General features: G+C 37.6%; 1 protein-coding gene across 9 annotated transcripts in view; it reads left to right on the top strand.

The window, feature by feature from the left end:
• The window catches only part of TAFA2 (TAFA chemokine like family member 2), a 461,688-nt gene that overhangs the window by 359,375 nt on the left and 81,861 nt on the right, over positions 1-20,452 (top strand). The gene's annotated exons all lie outside the window — the stretch shown is intronic.

Below are 20,452 nucleotides of genomic sequence, written 5' to 3' on the forward strand. Positions count from 1 at the left end.
CAAAGTGAAAACTTCAATTTCGGTTCTGAAAGGGTACTCTTACTTAACTGTAGATGTATTTTGATTTTATTTCCTAACTACTTCCTAAATTGGATATTAAAAAGAACTAATAAAAAAAAGATTCCACCTAATAAAAATTTGAGAATCTTCAAGCCATTCACTTGTATTATAAATACTGAGTCATCATTATGACTATGTCAACATTTTATCCTTTAGCTAAAGGAAGTAAGGTAGGATATATGTTCATTTAACATACAGCAATTAGTTCAAATTGCAATGAGATGTTTTAGTGAACTCATTTAATTATGTGATGTATGTGTGTGTGTGTGTAAAGCTCTATCAAATAGGTAGTAATTCTTGAGGAAATAAAAGGAACTAACTAATCATTGAATGAATGCCTAATGTGTGCAGGCAATAAGAAAAGCTGTCTCTCCCACCAACAAATTAGCAAAGGTACAGACATCTTCCCAAGGTTTGGTATATAGATATACCCGGTGATTGCATAATATTTCTAAACAAAGAACAGGAGTTTCCATATATGCATATATCCCCATATATATACACCCTCATAGAATGTTAATGTTAGAATTACAAGTCATGTAGTCTCAGTCCTTCATGTTGTGTATGAGATCCAGAGAGGCCAATGAGTTTCTGAATATTCTTGCTAGAGAAAACACCTTGGATTAAAATCCATCTCCTTTCCCAAGTAGAATTCTTTTCACTGTATTTTCATATTCATTTATTCACGGAGTCATCAAATAATCAGTGAGTACCTTGTTTAGTAGGACGGAAAAGGTGGTATAATAAAGCTTGATATCGCTCCCTCCTTGTCTCTCTCCCTCCAACTTCTCTTCCTCTTTTTGAATTACTTACTCTAACTGACATTATTCTGGGTATTGGGAGTTTCTAAAACTCACAGTTAGGTAGAGTTCAAGAAAGCCAGGTAGGCAGGTAGGAAGGTAGATAGATAGAAAGAATATTATTATTCTTACATTACTTATATTAGTGCTTATTAGAGTTTAGTGAAAATCAATGAGGGAGTAAAGGTAGATGTTACAGTCAACAAAAGCTGTTCCCATATTATTTAGATATACTGAAACAGATTTAAGGTGAGAACACAATATAGTATTACTTTAGTGTCCACTTATTTCAACTGCCCATGCCCCCACCACTGTTTTATAAATTTTTCACATTAAAGTAAATTACATAGATGCTCTATCACTATGTCATCACTGATCCACAGAGTAATGTCATCCTTGATACTATGAAGGGTGTTAGCAACTATTGGAGTAGGAGAAACTAATACAAATGCACTTTTCTTTAAAAAATTCCAACAATCACCAATAAAACTTATGCACACATTTTTTTTTTTTCATGTTTTCAGGGTAGGGTAGAATGGCTCTTTTCAAGATCAGCTAAACTTTTAACAAAACTCGGAGACTCGGTAAAATTTTATCATTATTCCAAAAATTTGTCCATGGATTTTTGAAAAGAAAAATGTACAATAATTTTGAAACTTAAAACTTTTGGGGAGGAAGTTTTTCTATCCCAGATGTTGGTGCCTTTATGAAATTTAATAAAATTTCATGGAAATGTGCAGTGAAAAATGCCTTCCGGGACATTTGTCAGATTCTCTGTATCGATTCATGAAATGGAAACCAGAAGCTGTTCTGAGCTGTCGTCATTACGTAATAGACAGTAAACATGTGTTTTTGACAAGTGAATAGTTAGCAAATTAAGCATCTGGACGGAGTGGAATTTTGGATTCTAAATTGTATAATTCACCCTGAACATCTGCCAGAGGAAAAAGAGCAAAGATAACATAGAATCTGAGGAAAGATATAAACTGATAAACAGGGAATGATAATGCAGTATCTAACAAGTTTTTGAGTTCGGATCCCTAGTATATTTTCCACAACTATGCTATTTCTGTAATTATCCAGAGGTATTTGGATTTGCAGAAGAGGTGTTCTAAAGACATGGAATTCAGCTGATTATGAGAAGAAACCTGATTATTTTTATATTTTATTACTGGAAATATTTTACAAGTGCTAGAAATCCAATCTATGCTATGGACCCAATGGTATTGGATGGGTTAATATGAATTAACAATATATTCTTTGAAGTAATATGCTCAGGTAATCAGAATTTGTCTAGTCCATCTAAAAGCCTTAGTTTTTTTTTTTTTTAAGAGCAATGTTAGGTTTGAAAACTTCTAACTATAAATTTATCAATACACTCCTCCCCATTTCTTTCATTCAAAACAGTGGTTTCTTAGTGATCTCTGCAAAGCTACTCATTGCTGCTGTTCTATTTTTTACTAGGATAAGTAAATATAAACATCCACCATGGATCAGATATGTTGAACAACTTCACGACACAATATGTAGGAGAATATAACTAGTGATAATTGTTGGATAAGTCCTAGGTTAGGAAGAGGTGATTGGGTGTAGAGGTAATGAACAATAGTGGAAGAAGAAAAGGTTTAATCCCATCCCAGACTTCTTACAAAATAGGTTAACTTAAGGTACAGTCCTTAATCTGTCTTTCCATTGGTTAAAATGAGTATGATACCATTATTGAGGGGAGTTAAATGAAATACTGCTTATGGAACATTTCAATAAAGCAAAAGTTAGCACTCAACAATATTATGGTTTCTTTCCCACTCAATTTTTCTTTCCTTTTTTTTTTTTAAAGATTTTATTTATTTATCTGACAGACACAGCAAGAGAGGGAACATAAGCAGGGGGAGTGGGAGAGGGAGGGAGAAGCAGTCTTCCCGCGGAGCAGGGAGCCCGATGTGGGGCTCGATCCTAGGATGCTGGGATCATGACCTGAGCCGAAGGCAGACGCTTAACGACTGAGCCACTCAGGCACCTCTCCCACTCAATTTTTCTTGCTATGTAACTATGTTGAATAGAATTTTTGGATAGTTGAGCTAGAAAGTGACTTATTGATCCCTTAGTTCAAAGATGACCATGTGCTCCTTGGAGTCTTCTGGGTTGGAAGTATCTCAGGGACCACCATAAGAAAGGGTGATGATACACCAAGGGGGCAGGGCTCTGGAATCCCATTCCAACCTGTATCAGGTGGTGCTCTATTTGAGTGATTTTTTTATATACATAGGCATACAATAGCATTTAACGAAAGAATCTCACTATTTAATATAAGTGTGAAATCCAGTAATTTTAGTCCACTCCACCCCAATTTTACTGATGAGAAGGACCCAGGGATGTTATATTACTTACCCAAATTGAATAACTGTTTTAGCACATGACCTATTAAACACAGGAAAAGAACATGAGCACGGAAATGTATACTTTTTTTGTACATGGAATGGGCTTTGGCAGATTCTGTTTGGTAAAGGAAAAGAGAGATGTGACAATATAGAACAGAGAGAATGAGTTGAAGATTTAATGACAGGTAAGAAGAATAGAGAAAGTTGGCGCTTCATAAAAAATGATCAGAGTCAACTGGCTGAAAGTCCCAATGGAGGAAGATGTGCATTCCATTTTTGTGGTGAGGATGGCAGGCATCCTGCTGCTGACTTAGGAGGAGGAATGATGTAGCTGATGTTGGACGCTTGGGAGAGCCTGTTTTGGCTACTTGGCAGCCTTGGGTGTTGCTGAAGAATGATGGAAGCAAGAAGAGAAGGTAACTGAATAGCAGAGGCTCCCCAGAGCCATCGTTGTGATTTAAAGTTTCTGAGAATGAAGTTTGGAGCACTGGGAGGAAAAAATGCCTACAGGAAGGTAGAGGTTGGTTCAGTAGACCACAGAATTGTGTCAGTATGTCATTTTGAGGTAGCTGATTTATGCTTATTTTAGCCATTTTTATATATCGCTGTTACTGCTTTCTGCTAAAATTCATTCATTGTGGCCTTTTTATGGCTGCTCTGTGCTGCACTAATCTGCATCAGAACTGGAAAGAGCTAAGAAATCAGTCTTCAAAGACCCAGGGCATACCTAGCTGCCACTTAACACACACACAAAAAATCTTTAAAGCACTAACTTTAAGATGACTTTTGAGTAGGAAAAAATAAAAAGCTCTCTCTTGGGGGAAAAATTCGTGTCTAGGAATTGATTGTGTATGTTTAAGATTTCTAGTAAATCAAAACCATATAATATCAATTCTTCATCAGGTAGTCTATATCTCCAGGGCATTTTTTGGCTCTTTAGGTTCTTAATGGTGTTATCCTAATGATTATCCTAATAGGAATTATTTTTACTACGATAATAATTACTATTTTCACTTGGTGATTGACTTGGCCCTGTCACATGCAGGTAGGATGGGAGGATAGGTTTACTGCTATTTACAGACTAGAAACTTAAACCTCAGAAGTTAAGTTACTTGTCAAGGTCTCCAGTCCTTTTATGTGCAAGGTCAGGTTTGAGAATCTTGTCTTCTTAATACAAGTACACTTTTCATTCACTTTATCAGGATGTCTTCATTTAGCACACACTGTAGCAGGTACACATCATGCTCCTTGATGTCTTGCCATCTGGATCACTGTGTTTATGTATAGTCTCTTCAAATAGATTGTGAGCTATTGGAAATGGCAACAGAGTCTTTTTCTTTCTTTTGGTCTCCCAAACCTTGTAGACAGTAAATACTTATTATTTGCTCATAATTTTTCAAAGGCATACATAATAATATATATCATAATAATAGCTTCCTTGGTGTCAGACTGCATACAAAAAAAGAAAAGGCGATATGTTTGTTCTCCAAGTGCTCAGTGTCATGGGAGAAGATAATAAGTATGGCTGCTTACTGTCATTCAAGTCTCAGTTTAAATGCTTTCTCAATAAAGAAGTCTCTGGTCTTCTAAGGATGCTCTGCTCTTCCATATGCTAATATATTTTGCCAATTCTGGAGAATGACCTTTTCCAACTGCTTTATTTAAAACGTCTCAAGACCCCCACCATCTTGCTTTATTTTCATTATAACACTTATTCCTACTTATACACTTATTTATTAAGTGGTTTATTTACTATATGACTCATTTTACTGGAATAAAATCTTCATGAGAGTAGGGACAGTTTTGTCTTGCTCACTACTATATGTCCTGATCTTAGACAAGCAGTTGCTTAATGAATATTTAGTGCTTGAAGGAGTAATTTTAGGTAGCCTCATAGATTTAAATACCACCTAAATAGTGATGACTCCCAAATTCTAAGTAAAATTCATTTATTTTTACTTTTTTATTTTTTAAGTAGATGCTCCATGCCCCACATGGACCCCAACGCAGGGCTTGAACTCACAACCCTGAAATCAAGACCTGAGCTGAAATCAAGAGTCGGAGGCTTAACTGACCGAGCCACCCAGGTGCCCCCTAAAGAAAATTTAAATCTCCACCCCCTGCCTCTGCACTGAGCCCCAAATGAATATAACCAACTGCCTACTTCTTATCCTCTCTTGAATATCTAATAGGCATCAAAAACTTAACACTTGCAAAATAAAACTGTATTTTCCCTCCTTCTTTGCCCAACCTGTTTCTTCTACAATTTTCCCAACTTAACACATATCTTCATTACCTAGCTACTTGTTTGAGTCAAAACTCTTAGATCTAATCCAATGCCTATCCTATCAGATCTGCCTAGAAATAAATATATCTCAGGCTTATTTACTTCTCTACTATTTCTGCCACCACCACTCCACTTCAGGACACTGTCATCTCCCACATTAATTACTTAATGTAAAAGTCTTGTGTATTATTTTTCTTATTGTTGCTCTAACAAATAACCACACATTTAGTGACTTGCAACAACACAAATTGATAATCTTGTAATTCTGGAGGTCAGAAGCCTACAGTGGGTCTCGCTGGGCTAAAATTAAGGTGTTGGCAGGGCTTTGTTCCTTCAGGAGGCTCTGGGGGAAAGTCCATTTCCTTGCCTTTCCTAGCTTCTAGAAGCCATCTGCATTCCTTGGCTGGTGGTCCCATTCTGTATCTTTATTTTATTTTTATTTTTTTTAAAGATTTTATTTATTTATTTGACAGAGAGAGAGACAGTGAGAGGGAACACAAGTAGGGGGAGTGGGAGAGGGAGAAGCAGGCTTCCCACTGAACAGGGAGCCCGATGTGCGGCTTGATCCCAGGACCCTGGGATCATGACCTGAGCCGAAGGCAGACGCTTAACGACTGAGCCACCCGGGCGCCGCCCCCCCACCCCCCATTCTGTAAATTTAAAGCTCAGCAGTATAGCATCTTCCAGTCTCTTTTCCTGTGTTTCCATTATCATATTGCCTTTTCTGATGCTGATTCCTTATCTCCCTCTTCAGAGGACTCTTGTGATTACATTGGGCCAACCCAGATAATCCAGGATAATACTCCCATCTCAAAGTCCCCTTTGCCATATAAGGTAACATACTGACAGGTCCTGCAGATGAGGATGTGGACATCATTGTGGAGAAGAGGAATTACTCTACTGTTTATCACAGTTATCAATGATAGTTAATGAGTAAAAACCAATTTTCTAATAATAAGGTGTTTAAAACATTATGATTTAGTCAATTGATGGGATGCTATACAATCATGATGAAGTTTTAAAAGAAGGTTACATAGCAGTATGTGTTGTTTGATGCTATTTTTGTAAAATATTTTTCTCTGTATATTTTTAAGGGAAGATTAGGGAAGGAGATGCGGCAAACAAGTTAGGAGAGTATGTTTTGGTTTTTATTCATCTGAATTTTCTGAACGGTCTTCAGTACATATTTATGAAAAAGAAAGGTAAAATGTAAGACAAAATAGCCATTACACTAATAGGGAGAAAAAGATGAGGCTCTTCAGATTCTAATCCTCTAGTTCAATCCATACTCAATCATTACATTTATTTAGCTACTATAGAACTTTATTAATAGTTACTGTTACATACTTAATAAAGTAAAAACTTAGCTTGATATTCAAGGTCCACTATGAACTGATCCCAACTTGTCTTTCTAGCTTTTTGCACATTCATTTCCTGTTTTCCATCATGCTATATATTTGTCCACTTGAAAGGTTTTTTCCTATCTCTGCTTACTGAATTCTACCTATTCATGAAGGGCCGATTAAGTGCTATTTTCTACGGTGTGATCTGACTCTTTGTTAAAAATGATCTTTCTCATCTGAACTATCATAATATTCTGCAGTATTATGACATTTACTATATACTAAATTTTATTGCAGTTATTTTTGTACATGGTTTATGTCCCCAACTAGTTTTTAATATGCTTCATGTCATGGTTCATGTCCTTTACATATTCTTATTTCCCACAGTCCTTGAATATTATCATGCCCTGCACATAAAAACTTCCTAATAGAATGAATAATGAGCTTACAAATTTGCTTTAATCTTTTGGTTTGGGTTTCTTAATATTCTCTTTGTTCACTAGCCACATGATTATTTTCTACTTGAGGAGTGTTTTAAATTCCCTCTCTTACCAACTAATACCAATATAATCTTTGGCAAGTCACTTACCCTCTCTATGCTTTATGTTTTTCACTGGTAGGGTTTTTCAGAATTAAATGTGGTAATGTATGTAGAGCAGCACATTGTAAGCAGTCAATACATGTTAGACAAATTATAATAATTTCCATTATGTGCTGTTTATAGTAATTGTGTGTTAATCTGTTGACATTACCATTTAGAAATCTCCCTTTGAGAGAAATGTTTATTTTTACTTATATAGCGTTAATATAATTTTCCTTTACTGTGTAGTCATTTAAATACATGGACTAGTTAGGGTTACTCTAGCTGCTATAAAGACTTAACTACCAAATCTCAATAGGTTAATACAATAAAAGTTTATCCACCCCTTTTCCTCCCAGTGGCAGGAATAGTGGTAGGTTGGTTTTAATTCTCACCCAGTCTTTCAGAAACCCAGGCTGAGTAAATTCTGCCTTCTGCAGTACCTGGTTTACAGGGTCACTTTAGACAGATACTTCCATCTGGCTGTTGGTGGAAGAGAGAAAGATCACTGAGGATTGTACAGGAGATTGTAATGCCCCAGGACTGGAAGTAGCAAACCTCATTTCAAAAAACAAAAAACAAAAAACAAACAAAAAAACCTCATTTCTACCCTGATTCCACTAACTGCAATTTAGTCACCTACCCCTCCAAGACACAAGGGAAGTTGGGAAATGGAGTGTCTAGTCAGGCTATTTCTGTCATATTATTTCTTTTTTTTTATTTTTTAAAAGATTTTATTTATTTATTTGACAGAGAGAGACACAGCGAAAGAGGGAACACAAGCAGAGGGAGTGGGAGAGGGAGAAGCAGGCTTCCTGCAGAGCAGGGAGCCCTATGTGGGGCTCGATCCCAGGACCCTGGGATCATGACCTGAGCCAAAGGCAGACGCTTAACGACTGAGCCACTCAGGCGCCCCTCTGTCACATTATTTCAACTTTACTAATATTTAGATGTTATTAGAATAGTCACCTTAAAATAGTAGGAATCATGTGAAACAATAATTCTAATCTGTTCTTGATTGCAAGCACTACCTTCCTAATCATACAATTTTATCTGAGGCTACATTTAATTTTAAATATACTTAAGTGGAAATATATTACATTTTAAAAACACAGAAGTCATGATCTAAAGTTAAATGTCTTAAAAAAAAAAAGAAATTCGAAATAATGGTGATGCCTCTTTTAAAACACTTTTTTTTTTTCCCTATTAGAGGAAAAGCAGAACTCATTTTAGGAAGCTAGGTTTAAGTCTGATACACTGAAAATCAGAGGCAGAATTCTTAAAATGTTGGGCAGGGCTCATTTTAAGGAAAAATATTAAATGTTCACTTACCAATATTTGCAAAAACTTGAAAAGATAGAAGAATAGGAATGGGAAATCTATATGTATTTTTTTATAGAATGGAAATCTTTGATCAGATGGCAAAGGTGATTGAAGAAATGAGGCTCCCAGGAGGACCCTAATATTCCTTATGACTCCCTTGCAGATGTAGGGGGAGGTTGGCCCATTATGTGTACAGAGAACACTGTGGGAATGGGAAATTGTATGGAAATTACCACCTGGAAATGTTGGAACTTATCAAACTTAAGTCACCTGTGCTTGGAAGTCTTGCAATTTGCCTTTCTGGGGCAGGGTGGCTGTCAAGGCTGAGATGAGCTTGGCGCTTTGCGCTGATGACAGTAGGGTGAAGTAGGTTCACACATTTATCCTCAATAGGCTTTCCTCACTCAACCATAGGTAAAAGTTAGGTTTCCCTTAGTGTAAAAAAAAACTAAGATGTAAAAGTAGAAAGAAAATCCAGTAATACTATCAGTTGAAATCTTGTAGGAGTAATGTTTTTTTTAATTAAAAAATGCTCTTATCATGATTCTTGCTAGTTTCATAGGTTAGATAATAATGTATGCGTGTCAGTGCATGTGCTACTTTTTAAAAAATTAAAAAGCATAGTTTTATTATGACATATGCTCTAAGACCCAAACAGCTATACCTGAAGTGCATCTGAAAGAACAATCTTCACGTGAATATAGCTCTTTGAAAAAAGAAAAAAAAAATGTCAAGAATAGTAACTAATGTTTATTGATGCTTACTATGTGTAAGACAATTTGACAAATACTTTTATTATTCCAACTGATCTTCTAAGTACTATTTTAATGCCATTTCAAAGATAAGGAGGTTACTATCATTATCAGTGTTTTAAATATGATAAAACTGAAGCTCACAGTGGTTAAAGAACTTGCTCAATATTAGCTAACATGTATGTATCAGGGCTCCAATATGATAAACAGGAAGCCTGACTTTGGAGTTGCTCACTGAACCCTGTGCTCTCTGCCTTTCTGTAGGTGTGGTCTTGTGCACACATGCTTTTAAACTCAAGTGTCTGTGATTCATCGATTTCCTGTAACCACCATTTCTAGATATCTTTACCAGACTTTCCATCTTGATATCATAGTTCATTCATTTATGCCTTCATTCAGTATATACTTACTGATTGCATATTGTGCTGCAGGCATGCTGTAGGGATGTGAGGTTGCTGTAAAAAACACTGATTCATTGATTCCAATCTTTCCCTCCTAGAACCCATCTAGCATTACTCCTTCCAGATCAACAATCTTTCAATGTTGCTTTCATTCTGGAAATTTAAGCTTTTCTGCTTAAACTTAATGGGTTTTTCTTTTTAATTTTATTTATTTATTTGTCAGATAGAGAGCGAGCGAGCACAAGCAGAGGGAGTGGAAGGCAGAGGGAGACGCAGGCTCCCCACTGAGCAAGGAGCCCAATGCGGGACTCAATCCTGGGACCCTGGGATCACGACCTGAGCTGAAGGGAGACACTTAACCGACTGAGCCACCCAGGAGCCCCAAACTTAATGGGTTTTTTAAATATTGATCCAATCTTAATTAGGGGCTAAACGACATGTCCTTTCCTCTCTTTTCCACCTTCATGCCTTCATACATTGCTTTACTCTTCAGCTTATCTAAATTCTAATCATCTTTTAAGGTTTTCCCATGGGGTTGCTATTCCCTACAAAACAGGCAATGCACACATATATAATTATATACTATTTTCTAATCAGTGTATATTTGTATAAAGTATAAAATAGAACAATAAAAAACATACATGTTCCCTGCAAAAATATAACACAATGTGGGAGAAACCAGCTGTCTTCTTCACCCTCTCCATCCTTCACACCCAAGTAACCAATGTTAATAGTTTGTTCCTCCCTTCTTTCTTCTTCTCCACGTGTTTCAATTATAGGGACTATATCTTAAGGATGCTTGTTTTAGCACTATAGTACATAATAGCAAACAGTTTAATCTATTAATTTGTTAACTCCACCAAGATGAAACCATCAGCAATTTAGGGTAAAATCCCATCCCAGCTTTGGGGTCTATAAGTAGATTATTTTCCTACTAAAAACATATTAATGAGTTCTGCTTATTAGTATTTCTGTACTTTTAAGAGGTAAAATTAAATAAGTTGCTATTTCCACATTCTAGTGAATATGGTTTCTTATTTCTGCAGGTATGAATCCACTCTGGAAATTAAAAAAAGTTTTGCCTAGGGCATCTTGATGGACATATCCTGCACAAAAGAATTACTTAGCATGGTGATGAAGTTGCCATAATATCTATCACAATATTAAACAGTGTTTAACATTTGAGCAATAAGCTTTAAAAAACTATTGGCAAAAATAAAAATGCACTGTAGAGCATTTTTTAAAAATAATAAATATATTATTCTAAGTCTTACAATATGAAATCTTAATATTCATTGAAGTTTTAGCTTTTGAATTAAAATGAGATGTTTTCACATAAATCATGAATGGGGGAAGGAACAGAATCTCTTCTAGCACTGGTATTGTGCTATAGGTCTCTGTTGCTATAAGGTAATAATCCTTAGAAATGCCAACTGCTGGTGTGTTTTGACAAATGCCTATTTAGTGGTTAAATGCTGTGGCCAAATCTTATATATTAGAAAGAATTTTGCCTTTATTCTATCCATTTTCTTCTTGAGACACTATTTTAAATTAAATTACTAAATCATCTTTAAAATAAAATTTTGGTCACAATATGTGTTATCACCTATAAATTCAGGATGTATACCCTTTTATAGATAGATAAAATTTTTAATTTTGTGCAAGGAATCTTAGCATTCATGCTATATGCTAATTTTGTTTTTAGGCTTAATTGGTCACATGTGAAAGTGCATAGTCAAACTTGTCCTACTACCTGGTTTACAAGGTCAAGTAAGAGTTGTAGAAATAAGAATGGTATAGGTAACTTTCTAAATACCATTGGGATTTTGAAATTTTGTTAATTTGGGTCTTGGTTCTTCCAAATATGAACTGTATGATCTTTTCCTCATTTGAAAAGTGGGAATAATGGGGCGCCTGGGTGGCTCAGTTTGTTGGGTGTCCAACTCTTAATTTTGGCTCGGGTCATGATCTCAGCGTCGTAGGACTGAGCTCCACATTGGGCTCTGTGCTTAGTGCGGGGTCTACTTGAGGTTCTCTCTCTCCCTTTGCCCCTCCCCCTGCTCTCACACACACACTCTGTAAATAAATAAAAGCTTTTTAAAAAAAAGTGGAATAGTAATAGGTATAGATGTGAAAGGTTACTGTAGGTTTAAATAAGATAATAGGTATAAAACACTTAGAATAATGGGACCTAGGAAGTGCTTCAAAGATATTAGAGTTTATTAATTTTTTAAATATTTTTTTATTGTTATGTTAATCACCATACATCACATCATTAGTTTTTGATGTAGTGTTCCATGATTCATTGTTCGTGCATAACACCCACTGCTCCACGCAGAATGTGCCCTCTTTAATACTATTCACCAGGCTAACCCATCCCCCCACCCCCCTCCCCTCTAGAACCCTCAGTTTGTTTTTCAGAGTCCATTGTCTCTCATAGTTCGTTTCCCCCTCTGATTTACTCACCTTCATTCCTCCCCTCCTGCTATCTTCTTCTTTTTTTATTTTCCCTTAATATATATAGCATTATTTGTTTCAGAAGTACAGATCTGTGATTCAACAGTCTTGCACAATTCACAGCGCTCACCATAGCACATACCCTCCCCAATGTCTATCACCCAGCCACCCCCTCCCTCCCACCCCCCACCACTCCAGCAACCCTCGGTTTGTTTCCTGATATTAAGAATTCCTCATGTCAGTGAGGTCATATGATACATGTCTTTCTCTGATTGACTTATTTCACTCAGCAGAACACCCTCCAGTTCCATCCATGTCGTTGCAAATGGCAAGATCTCATTCCTTTTGATGGCTGCATAATATTCCATTGTGTATATATACCACATCGTCTTTATCCATTCATCTGTCGATGGACATCTTGGCTCTTTCCACAGTTTGGCTATTGTGAACATTGCTGCTATAAACACTGGGGTGCACGTACCCCTTTGGATCCCTACATTTGTATCTTTGGGGTAAATACCCAGTAGTGCAATTGCTGGATCGTATGGTAGCTCTATTTTCAACTGTTTGAGGAACCTCCATACTGTTTTCCAGAGTGGTTGCACCAGCTTGCATTCCCACCAACAGTGTAGGAGGGTTCCCCTTTCTCCACATCCCCGCCAACATCTGTCGTTTCCTGACTTGTTAATTTTAGCCATTCTGACGGGTGTGAGGTGGTATCTCATTGAGGTTTTGATTTGGATTTCCCTGATGCCGAGTGATGTTGAGCACTTTTTCATGTGTCTGCTGGCCATTTGGATGTCTTCTTTGGAAAAATGTCTGTCCATGTCTTCTGCCCATTTCTTGATTGGATTATTTGTTCTTTGGGTGTTGAGTTTGATAAGTTCTTTATAGATTTTGGATACTTGCCCTTTATCTGATATGTCATTTGCAAATATTTTCTCCCAATCCTGTCGGTTGTCTTTTGGTTTTGTGGACTGTTTCTTTTGCTGTGCAAAAGCTTTTTATCTTGATGAAATCCCAATAGTTCATTTTTGCCTTTGCTTCCCTTGCCTTTGGTGATGTTTCTAGGAAGAACTTGCTGTGGCTGAGGTCGAAGAGGTTGCTACCAGTGTTCTCCTTTAGAATTTTGATGGACTCCTGTCTCACGTTTAGGTCTTTCAACCATTTGGAGTCTATTTTTGTGTGTGGTGTAAGGAAATGGTCCAGTTTCATTCTTCTGCATGTGGCTGTCCAATTTTCCCAACACCATTTGTTGAAGAGACTTTTTTTCCCATTGGACATTCTTTCCTGCTTTGTCAAAGATTAGTTGACCATAGAGTTGAGGGTGCATTTCTGGGCTCTTGATTCTGTTCCATTGATCTATCTGTCTGTTTTTGTGCCAGTACCATACTGTCTTGATGATGACAGCTTTGTAATAGAGCTGGAAGTCCGGAATTGTGATGCCGCCAGCTTTGCTTTTCTTTTTCAATATTCCTCTGGCTATTCGGGATCTCTTCTGGTTCCATACAAATTTTAGGATTATTTGTTCCATTTCTTTGAAAAAAGTGTATGGTATTTTCATGGGGATTGCATTGAATGTGTAGATTGCTCTAGGGAACATTGAGATCTTCACAATGTTTGTTCTTCCAATCCATGAGCATGGAACGTTTTTCCATTTCTTTGTGTCTTCTTCAATTTCTTTCCTGAGTATTTTATAGTTTTCTGAGTACAGATCCTTTGCCTCTTTGGTTAAATTTATTCTGAGGTATCTTATGGTTTTGGGTGCAAATGTAAATGGGATCGACTCCTTGATTTGTCTCTCTTCTGTCTTGTTGTTGGTGTATAGGAATGCCACCGATTTCTGTGCATTGATTTTATATCCTGCTACTTGACTGAATTCCTGTATGAGTTCTAGCAGTTTTGGGGTGGAGTCTTTTGGGTTTTCCACATACAGTATCATATCATCTGCAAACAGTGAGAGTTTGACTTCCTCTTTGCCGATTTGGAAGCCTTTGATTTCTTTCTGTTGTCTGATTGCTGTAGCTAGGACTTCTAATACTATGTTGAATAGCAGTGGTGATAGTGGACATCCCTGCCGCATTCCTGACCTTAGGGGGAAAACTCTCAGCTTTTCCCCATTGAGAATGATGTTCGTTGTGGGTTTTTCATAGATGGCTTTTATGATATGGATGTAGGTACCCTCTATCCCTATACTCTGAAGAGTTTTGATCAAGAAAGGATGCTGTACTTTGTCAAATGCTTTTTCTGCATCTATTGAGAGGATCATATGATTCTTGTTCTTTCTTTTGTTAATATATTGTATCACGTTGATTGATTTGCGGATGTTGAACCAACCTTGCAGCCCAGGGATAAATCCCACTTGGTCATGGTAAATAATCCTTTTAATGTACTGTTGGAGCCTATTGGCTAGTATTTTGGTGAGCATTTTTGCATCCATGTTCATCGAGGATATTGGTCTATAATTCTCCTTTTTGATGGGGTCTTTTTCTGGTTTTGGGATCAAGGTAATGGTGGCCTCATAAAATGAGTTTGGAAGTTTTCCTTCCATTTCTATTTTTTGGAACAGTTTCAGAATAGGTATTAATTCTTCTTTAAATGTTTGATAGATTCCCCTGGGAAGCCATCTGGCCCTGGGTTTTTGTTTGTTGGGAGATTTTTGATGACTGCTTCAATTTCCTTAGTGGTTATAGGTCTATTCAGGTTTTCTATTTCTTCCTGGTTCAATTTTGGTAGTTGATACATCTCTAGGAATGCACCCATTTCTTCCAGGTTATCTAATTTGCTGGCATAGAGTTGCTCATAATATGTTCTTATAATTGTTTGTATTTCTTTGGTGTTTGTGATCTCTCCTCTTTCATTCATGATTTTGTTGATTTGGGTCATTTCTCTTTTCTTTTTGATAAGTCTGGCCAGGGGTTTATCAATCTTGTTAATTCTTTCAAAGAACCAGCTCCTAGTTTCGTTGATCTGTTCTACTGTTCTTTTGGTTTCTATTTCATTGATTTCTGCTCTGATATTTATTATTTCTCTTCTCCTGCTGGGTTTAGGCTTTATTTGCTGTTTTTCTCTAGCTCGTTTAGGTGTAGGGTTAGGTTGTGTATTGGAGACCTTTCTTGTTTCTTGAGAAAGGCTTGTATTGCTATAATCTTTCCTCTTAGGACTGCCTTTGCTGTATCCCAAAGATTTTGAACAGTTGTGTTTTCATTTTCATTGGTTTCCATGATTTTTTTTAATTCTTTAATTTCCTGGTTGACCCATTCATTCTTTAGTAGGATGCTCTTTAGCCTCCGTGTATTTGAGTTCTTTCCGACTTTCCTCTTGTGATTGAGTTCCAGTTTCAAAGCATTGTGGTCTGAAAGTATGCAGGGAATAATCGCAATCTTTTGGTACTGGTTGATACCTACCTGATTTGTGACCTAGGATGTGATCAATTCTGGAGAATGTTCCATGGGCACTAGAGAAGAATGTGTATTCCGTTGCTTTGGGATGCAATGTTCTGAATAAGTCTGTAAAGTCCATTTGGTCCAGTGTTTCATTTAATGTCTTTATTTCCTTGTTGATCTTTTGCTTAGATGATCTGTCCATTTCATTGAGGGGGGTGTTAAAGTCTCCCACTATTATTGTATTGTTGTCAATGTGTTTCTTTGCTTTTGTTATTAATTGCCTTATATATTTGGCTGCTTCCATTTAGGGGCATGATATTTACAATTGTTAGATCTTCTTGTTGGACAGACCCTTTAAGTAGGATATAGTGTCCTTCCTCATCTCTTATTACAGTCTTTGGTTTAAAATCTAATTGGTCTGATATAAGGATTGCCACTCCAGCTTTCTTTTGGTGTCCATTAGCGTGGTAAATGGTTTTCCACCCCCTCACTTTCAATCTGGGGGTGTCTTTGGGTCTAAAATGAGTCTCTTGCAGACAGCATATTGATGGGTCTTGTTTTTTAATCCAATCTGATAGCCTTTGTCTTTTGATTGGGGCTTTTAGCCCATTTATATTCAGGGTAACTATTGAAAAGTATGAATTTAGTGCCATTGTATTGCCTGTAAGGTGACTGTTACTGTTTCTTGTCTGTGTTCCTTTCTGATCTATGCTGCTTTTAAGCTCCTCTTTGCTTAGAGGAGCCCTTTCAATATTTCTTGTAGGGCTGGTTTCGTGTTTGCAAATTCCTTTAGTTTTTGTTTGTCCTGGAAGCTTTTTATCTCTCCTTCTATTTTCAATGACAGCCTAGCTGGATATAGTATTCTTGGCTGCATATTTTTCTCGTTTAGTGCTCTGAAGATCTCATGCCAGTCCTTTCTGGCCTGCCAGGTCTCTGTGGATAGGTCTGTTGCCAATGTAATATTTCTACCATTGTAGATAACATATCTCTTCTCCGGAGCTGCTTTCAGGATTTTCTCTTTGTCTCTGAGACTCGTAAGTTTTACTCTTAGATGTCGGGGTGTTGACCTATTTTTATTGATTTTGAGAGGGGTTCTCTGTGCCTCCTGGATTTTGATGCCTGTTTCCTCCCTCATATTAGGGAAGTTTTCTGCTATAATTTGTTTCAATATACCTTCTGCCCCTCTCTCTCTTTCTTCTTCTTCTGGGATCCCAATTATTCTAATGTTGTTTCGTCTTATCATATCGCTTATCTCTCAAATTCTGCCCTCTGATCCTGTAATTGTTTATCTCTCTTTTTCTCAGCCTCTTTATTTTCCATCATTTGGTCTTCTATATCGCTGATTCTCTCTTCTGCCTCATTTATCCTAGCAGTTAGTGCCCCCATTTTTGATTGCACCTCATTAATAGCCTTTTTGATTTCAACTTGGTTAGATTTTAGTTCTTTTATTTCTCCAGAAAGCGTTTCCCTAATAACTTCCACACTTTTTTCAAGCCCAGCTAGTATCTTTAAAGTCATGATTCTGAACTCTAGGTCTGACATCATACTAATGTCCATATTGAGTAGGTCCCTGGCTGATGGTAGTATCTCTTGTTCTTTTTGCTGAGGTGATTTTTTTCATCTTGTCATTTTGTCCAGAGGAGAATAGATGAATGAGAGAACAAAATGCTAACAGGTTAAAAACGTCCCCAGGAAATATACTCTATACAAATCAGAAAAGACCTGAAAGCAGGGGAAAAGAAAGGGAAAGAAAGAAAAAAGAAAGAGAGAGAAAAAAAAAACAAAGACAAAAAGATAAAAACAAACAAAAACAGAACAAAACAACAAAAAAAACAGAATATGATCAAATATGATCAGGCTAGTGCATAGATCAGTGCCACACACTAGATTTTGGGCGTATTTTGGTCTGTTAGAAGAAAGTGTCTCCTAAAATTTTAAAGGAAGAAAGACTTATATATGTACAAAATAAGGGTTGATACAATGAAGGGATGGAAGATGACTGTAATGATGAAAATTATAAAAGTTTTTATAAAAGGAATTGATAAGAAGTTGTTTGAAAAAAAGAAAGATTTAAAAAAAAAAGAAAAGAAAAAAAAAGGGAGAGAATGTGATCAGGCAGGAGACTAGAGCAAAGCCATACAGTATTGATTTAGGGTATATTTTGATCTGTTAGAAGAAATTGTATCTCAAAATTTTAAAGAGAGAACAACTTATATATATATATATATATGCCAAAAATAAGGGTAATTACTATGAAGGGATAAAATATGACTCTAAAAATGAAAAATAAATGTTTTTTTAAAAAAGGGATTGATAAGATGTTGGTTGAAAAAGGGAAAAAGAAAAATTAAAAAAACAGTTAAAAAAATTAACTTTGTGGAAAGAGCCAAGATGCCCATCGACAGATGAATGGATAAAGAAGATGTGGTATATATACACAATGGAATATTATGCAGCCATCAAAAGGAATGAGATCTTGCCATTTGCAACGACGTGGATGGAACTGGAGGGTGTTATGCTGAGTGAAATAAGTCAATCAGAGAAAGACATGTATCACATGACCTCACTGATATGAGGAATTCTTAATCTCAGGAAAGAAACTGAGTGTTACTGGAGTGGTTGGGGGTGGGAGGGATGGGGTGGCTGGGTGATAGATATTGGGGAGGGTATGTGCTATGGTGAGCGCTGTGAATTGTGCAAGACTGTTGAATCACAGATCTGTACTTCTGAAACAAATAATGCAACATATTTTAAGAAAAAAGAAAAAGAAGAAGATAACAGGAGAGGAAGAAAAGGGGAGTATGTCAGAGGGGGAGACGAACCATGAGAGATGATGGACTCTGAAAAACAAACTGAGGGTTCTAGAGGGGAGGGGGTAGGGGGATGGGTTAGCCTGGTGATGGGTATTGAGGAGGGCACGTTCTGCATGGAGCACTGGGTGTTATGAACAAACAATGAATCATGGAACACTGCACCAAAAACTAATGATGTAATATATGGTGATTAACATAACAATAAAAAAATTAAAAAAAAAATTAACTTTGAAAGACTAATGAATCATGGTAAAAAAGCCATGAATTCTATGTGCAGTATTCCCCTAGTGCTGGAGTTCTCCTGTTCTTCTTGATCCGTAAACTTGGTCTTGGCTGGCTGTTCGTGCTGATCTTCTGGGGGAGGGGCCTGTTGCCGTGGTTCCCAAATGTCTTTGGCGGAGGTGGAATTGCCCTGCCCTTGTCGGTCCCGGCTAAGCAAGCTGCTCAGGTTTGCTGTCAGGAGCTTTTGTTCCTTGCAAGCTCTCAGTACAGCTTTGGAGGCCCAGGGTGAAAATGGTGGCCTCCCAATCTCTGCCCGGAGGAGGCAAGAACTCAGGGCCCTGCTCCTCAGTGCGCCCGCAGAGAAAAGCAGTCCGTCACTCCCGTCTCCCCGGTCTCCGGCCACATTCCGTGTTCACCTGGCCTGTGACCGAGCATTTCTATCTCTTGCACCCGACCCTGTGTGGAGTCTCCAAACCCAGCAGATCCCTGCGGTGCGCTCCTGCGCCGCTCCTCCCCGGGGGAAGAAGGGGAGTCTCTCTGGCTCTGCCGCTTGTTGGGTCCCTGCTGGAGGAGCAGTGGCCCGACTGGGCCGCGGATCACAGTTTATGGCCACCCCGAGCTGAGAGCCCGCGCCTTGGCTCCGTCTCTGCAGCCGGCTTCCCCACTCCGATACCTGGGAGCTCTGCCGCACTTAGGCACTCCTGGTCTTTCTGTGACCCCAAGGGTCCTGAGACCACACTGTCCCGTGAGGGTTCCACCCCCCGCTTAGCTACTGGAGCGACGTCCCTCAGCGGAGCTGGCTTCTAAAAGTTACGATTTTGTGCTCCGCTGCTCTATCACTTGCCAAAAGCGGCCGAGGGAGGCCCCCTCCCCCAGCGTCTATCCTCCCGAATATCACCCCGGATTCACTTCTCCACACGTCCTACCCTCCAGTAAGTGGTCGCTTCTCTGTTAAGAGAGTTGTTGCTACTCTCTTCTTTGATCTCCTATTGAGTTCATAGGTTTTCAGAATGGTTTGATCCCTATCCAGCTGAATTCCTGAGACCAAACGAAATCCAGGTCTCCTACTCCTCCGCCATCTTGCTCCACCTAGAGTTTATTAATTTTTAAAAGAGTTCCAGGAATAATGATTTTATGGAGCACTTATTGTAGAAGCTTGTTTCATAGGAACTTAACTTGGCTAAAAATCTTGTCCCACATATATTCTATAAATGGCACTCAGAATCATTGTAATATAAAATGCAATCTCTCACTTGATTCTCTGCTCCAAACTTGACCTAATCTATTTCCTGGGTGGTATTAGCACAAGTTTTAAGTAGGAACTATCTGCAGATGGCATGGTAATATACATAGAAAACTCTACAAACACCACCAAAAACTCAAGAAATAATAAATGAATTCAGTAAAGTTGCAGAATATAAAACTAATATATAGAAATCCATTTTCTGCACACTAATAATGAAGTAGCAGAAAGAGAAATTAAGAAAATGATCCTATTTACAATTACAACTAGGAATAAATTTAACAGAGGAGGTGAGAGACCTGTAGTCTGAAACTGTAAGACATTGATGAAAGAAATTGAAGAAAACACAAACAAATGTAAAGATCTGTTATGCTCATGGATTAAAAGAACTAATATTGTTAAAATGT

This window comes from Zalophus californianus, chromosome 9 (genome assembly GCF_009762305.2).
Source record: "Zalophus californianus isolate mZalCal1 chromosome 9, mZalCal1.pri.v2, whole genome shotgun sequence".
Taxonomy (NCBI): Eukaryota; Metazoa; Chordata; class Mammalia; order Carnivora; family Otariidae; genus Zalophus; species Zalophus californianus.